The 5,775-nt window shown below is 40.0% G+C and overlaps 1 non-coding gene across 1 annotated transcript; it reads left to right on the top strand.

Annotated features, from left to right (window-relative positions):
* Positions 1-1,050: 1,050 nt before the first annotated feature.
* Positions 1,051-1,159, top strand: LOC125369378. Its single transcript, XR_007214936.1, has one exon. It is a non-coding gene; the product is annotated as a small nucleolar RNA R71 (small nucleolar RNA).
* The last annotated feature ends 4,616 nt before the right edge of the window (positions 1,160-5,775 follow it).

Genomic DNA, 5,775 nt, shown 5'->3' with positions numbered 1-5,775 from the left:
AAACAAGTCAAGAAACTTACCAAACGCTTATCAACCTTCTCCTGCTTAAGTCGAGGCGGGGTAAGGACCTGGTGATCGTACTCTTCTGAGGCTCTTATGCCTGTCTTCCACCTTCTCTGCTTTATCGCCTCAAGCTCTAGATCCTTCCTAGCTGGCTTATCCTGTAAGGAAACATCATCATCATCATCAACTAATGGTAAAGAGCTAGATAACTGCTTACTTGATCGCAAGGTGATAGCCTTGCAATGCTCCCTTGGGTTTGACTCTGCGGTCTTTGGGGAGGCGATCCTTGTTGCCTCTCGACAAGACACCTTAGAAATCTGCCCAATCTGACTCTCCAAGTTCTGAATGGACACTTACTGATTTCTAAGAGCACTGTCGGTCTGCTGGAACCTCATCTCAGTTGACGTGACAAACTTCATCATCAGCTCCTCCAAGTTAGATTTCTTCTTGGCTAGTGGAGGAAGCTGTGATGGTCCAGCCTGCTGTTGCTGCTGCGTTAGCTGCTAATGCAGTCTCTAAAAGCCTGGTGGACTCTGAGCGTTGTTGTTTCTCCAACCAAAGTTTGGATGATTATGCCAACCGAGGTTATATATATATTTATGTATGGGTTGTTTTGCTGTCTAGGTGCATTACCAATGTAGTCTACATGTTCAAGGTCAGCAGAAACAATAGAAGATGAAGAATTAGAAGTTGAAGCAAACATACCTCCCGCATTACAGTTTGCACCCTAGTGCGGGCCATCGCAATACTCACAGCTTATCTGGGCTGCATGAACCGACATCTAAAGCTAGTCTAATTTCTTAGTCAAAAGTTCCACTTGAGTTGCCAAGGCTGCTGTGGAGTCTAGTTGGTTGACTACTCCCTCCTTGACTGGCTGACTCCTAGAGGATTGCCACTGGTAGTTATTCATGGCCATCTCCTATATTAGATTTTGCGCCTACTCCGACGTTTTACTGTTCAGGGCCCCACCTGCTGCAGCGTCTACCATCTGCCTAGTAGCAAGGTTCAAACCGCTGTAGAAGGTCTGGACCTACATCCATCTTGGTGATACGTAGTCGTGGAAAGTGGCACGGAGCAAATCTTTATACCTCTCCCAAGCATCGTACATGCTCTCGTCATCGAACTGCATAAAAGAAGATATATTATTTCTCAATTTAGCAGTTTTAGCAGGAGGAAAGTACTTATATAAAAAAATTTCAGCTAGCGATCTCCATGTCTTAATAGTGTTGGCTGGGAGCAACTGCAACCATCTTTTTGCTCGGTCCCTCAAAGAAAAAGGAAACATCCTCAACCAAATGGCATCATCAGTTGTTCCATTTATCTTAAAGGTGTCGCAGATCTCCAAGAAGTTAGCGATGTGAGCGTTTGGGTCCTCACTCGGCAGTCCCCCAAATTATACACTATTTGGACCATTTATATCAGGTTTGGCTTTATTTCGAAGTTGTTGGCTGCCACAGGTGGTCGTAATATACTCGTCTATGTCCTCTCAAGAGAAGGTCTAGCAAACTCGTACGTTGTCCTGGCTTCATTCGCAGCCGGATTGTTGTCTCCCATCCCTACTAGTCTATTCACAGGGGCTTCAAACTCTATCTGCGCCTCCTTTTCTTCTTGCATACACTTCCTCAACAAATGGCGGGATCGCTCTAGTTCAACAAGAGGGTCTACAGGAGTAGGATTAGAGCTCCTGGTGATAAACTACCTAAAATAAAAAGGCAGCAACTAAAGAACACAGGGATGAATAAAATAATAAAGAATAATAAAAAAATGAAAAGATAGAAAATAATAATGGCTAGATTAACACAAACACAAATTCACTCTAGTTCATACAAAAGAGTCCCCGGCAACGGTGCCAAAAACTTGATATGCTATTTGTGTAGCTACAATCTAAGGCAATGAACCTATCAATGCAGACTAGCACTAACAGTGAGTATCAAGGTCGTATTCTCGGGTAAGGGTGATCCTAGAACTACTATAGCATCTTATGATATCTAACCCTAACAAGATCAATGACGTTGCTATTCTATGATTAAATATAAACAAGTGGTTAACTAAGTGTCAAACAGACTGAAAGGATTTAGTGAAATAATCAAAGAAAAAGCAAACCCAATAGGACCTAAGCTAGTTGGATTTTGGTGAAGATAGAGATTATATTGATTACTAGTTGCAAATACCTGTGGATAAATTCTTAACTAAATTCGGTTTCCATCTCGAGATAACCGAATTCCTAAACCTAAGAACCTAAAGTTGGAATCTCTTCCTAACAATCAATTATTAAATTAGCATTAAAATTTAATCCACCTCCATTAAGCTTTGTTAATTCTTAATTCGGCTAGTTAATTACCCTTATCTCTAAGTGATCAATAACTAGTTCTTGCTATTCAAGTTTTCAATTACTAAATTAATTTCTCAATTACATAAAGCAATCTAAACACCACAACTCACAACGTCTCATGAATAATGTGATTTCTCATTAATAATGAAAGCAAGAAGAGACAAGCATTGATAATCAGAGTCTCATAAGCATTAAAAACAATCCAACAACATAGGAACCCCAATGGGTTTAACAAATTTAGTTACTCATACTAATAAGCAACACAAAGAAAGAACAAATTCAGAAAAGTAAATTGAAAGCATGTACGCTTTTCTTCTTCAAGATGGATGAAAAACCCTAAATTCCCAATTCTGAATGATGAACCCTAACTTGCCTCTTGAATGCCTCCAAATCTCCTATTGATGTTCAATTGGATGTTAAAACTAATGTAATCCTTCCTTCAATAGATGAAATAGTCTCCTAAGTCGAGTATTGAAGTCTGGGAAAAGATGGCTTATGCATGTATATGTAAAATGAGGTCAGAAAATCAAACCTAACTCAATAACTCGCATTTGCCTATATAAATCTCTCAGCATGATCGTGGTAAAGCCCATGCTCATCAACATAAGTGGAGTCCAAGCCGTGTTGGACCTCCGCATCCCGCAACTTAAGGCTTCTTCCTAACTGTGCCCTCGTCGGTGCTGAGCCACCATGGGCCGTGGTGGCTTTGGAAACCATGCCAAAATGGCACTCTTGAGGGTCAAGTGTTGATGGTTCAGCATGGCCAGAGTCCAGCCCATGCTCAACCTTGGAATGCTAGTCCTTGCTCAATTTTGATGGATTCTAGCTTATAATTGTGCGTATTTCCCTCGATTACTGATAATGATAATGTCCATCGATAATGACCTGAAACATGAAAGGAACTAAAACACAGGTGATTCTGACATAAAACAAGATAACTATGCACAATAATGTAACTAATTGGCATAAAAACATGTATAAAAAAATGCATATCAATAAACAACTAGGCAAAAGAAAGAAAAGTAAAAATCAACAAGGTGGTCAAGAAAGAACCTGACCCTAATGTCATCATCAAAGTGCACGGGCCCTAGCAATTGGAGAATGAAAAAGGTGTACTCCATCCTCTAGGACTAGATGCTGAGATCCTCGGGGCCATCATACCCCTCTAGACTCATTGCCAGCTCCTCGCCAACAAGATCAGTTATCCAAAACATGGAAAGAGGGGGAGACAAAGGAACTCGACGTTTACTGGGCCCGCTCTCCCAGCCATAGATCTGCTCGCCCAAATACGAAGCCCAACTGGCAAGACCAGCCAAAAGAACCTTCATGTGCTCAAGGTCTATGGTGCATAGCATATAGGGGTCCTAATGACGATGCTCACTGAACCAACCGCTACGAATTTGCAAATTACAAAGGTAAGTAATGAAAAATCTATAAAATATAAATATGAATAATGAATTTTCTTTTACCTTGTCCAAGGTTAAAGAGTTGATCCACATGCAATGCACATGGACCTACCCCCACTCTAGTAGGACGGTCCAACTTAAGCCCCAAACTAGTAAATCAAAATTCATCAGCTCATTACAAACATAAGAAAGCTGAAATGGGATAGAAATAAATAGAACTTACATGTACGACATGCCAAAAGCCATAGAGCCTCTTACTCCTGCGGACTGTGATGTCCATCTCTTGGTACAAGAGAAAACTTGATCCAAATCCTTCAACCGAGCCAAGTAATGGAGGTTCAGCGAATTTCCCAAATTGTTGAAGAAGGTGATCCCAAAGAGATAAACTAGAAAAGCTCGGTTCATCTGGTGTATCTCTCTACAAATCCCTTGTAGCGTAAAGGGATGCTCTTATAAGCCAAGCAGCGAGTATTCTTGCACGTCGAAAAGAACTCCACCAAGTCAATGATGAACTGGTCCCAGACATCAGACCACTGATCATGAACAACATCATTGAAAGGTACAGGGGTACCTATGAAGTCGATCCCCATGATAGCAATTAAAGAAATGGGAGATAGAGTCAGCTCACCCACCGGAGTATGGAAGGTGTGAGTTGTGTCCATCCACCTCTGTAGTAGCGCATAAACCGACTGTGATCGGTTCTTCTAATGACAGATGGCAAAGTAGCAACAAACCGATGGAACCCAGTATCTCCAATCTGAGCCTGTATTAAGACCGGTAACTCACCGAACCATATGCGAGCACCATAAAAGTTTCCAGCAAACCTAATCGACACAATGTCGCTCTCACAAAAACATGCATAAGAACACAATAACGCACACATTAAGACTCGAAACAAGTAACTATATTGTTTATTTATTGTTATTTTTTATTAAAATGCCTTAAAATTGGTTTTCAACCTGTCCATGCTCGGTTCGGGCTGTGCAGAGCCAATCACTCAGCATTAATCCGAATTAGCTCTGGACAGAGTCGATCGGCTATGCGCACAATTAATCGACTTTATGGGTTAGGGCACAAAATTTTCAAGTTTCTTTATAATTTTTCATGTGTTTTGAGCAAATAATGCATGTATCTAGTATTTAAATTACAAGATATAAGTTTTAAACTAAGAAAATACTTCTCCAACAGCCGAAAATGCCCGATGCGTGTTCAATTTTGCCGAAATGGGGATTTCCTTCCTTTTGACAAGCCCAAGATCATTTTGGCAAGAAATCGAGGGTGAAAATCCTAATTCGATGTGATTAGGGTGCGTCCAACAAATCTAAAAGAAGATTCAGCCATTTCAAGACTGATTTCATAGAATTTGGCTAAGAAATGAGCGAGAAATCAAAGAAAGAGTAAAGAGGGATTTTAAGAGAAAATAAAAAGAATAAAATCAAAGTGAATTAGAAGACGTGAGAGAGAGAGAAATCTTGTAACTCCTCTTGTAAGTCTATATTCTTCTTGTTTCAAAGTTTTACAAAGTTGTATGTTTGTTTAAAGCTTTCAAAGTTGTTTATATGTTTATGTTCAAAGCCTGTTATTATCAATAAAGCATTCAAAGTTTATCTTCTTTATTTATCTTCTTCTTCTTTCCCCATCATCAAGCGTATGCTCTGTGCTTGCCTCGTAAGAGGATCCCGCACATCGAAACTTGTCGATTCTTTCTGTTCAAATTTATTTTCGGATCTATAAGTTTATAGAATTTGGAAAATGATTCGCAAGAGCATCTAAAGCTCCCACAGTCGCATAAAGCGTGAATCTGGTTACAACGCCACGAACTTAGATCTAAATCTTCACTGCTTAATATTTCCTTCTATGTGTTAAAGGAAATTACTTCAAGAAAATATTTGATTCAAAGTTTTTGGTTACAACGCCACGAACTTAGATCTAAAGTTTGTGGCGTTGTAACTAGATTCACGCTTTAAGCAGCCTGTGGGAGCTTTAGATGCTCTTGCAGAATCAGTTTTCCAGCCTATAAACTTATAGATCTGA

This window comes from Ricinus communis, chromosome 2 (assembly GCF_019578655.1).
Source record: "Ricinus communis isolate WT05 ecotype wild-type chromosome 2, ASM1957865v1, whole genome shotgun sequence".
Taxonomy (NCBI): Eukaryota; Viridiplantae; Streptophyta; class Magnoliopsida; order Malpighiales; family Euphorbiaceae; genus Ricinus; species Ricinus communis.
The sequence above is the reverse complement of the archived record's forward strand: the minus strand, read 5'-3'. Positions and strand labels throughout refer to the sequence as shown.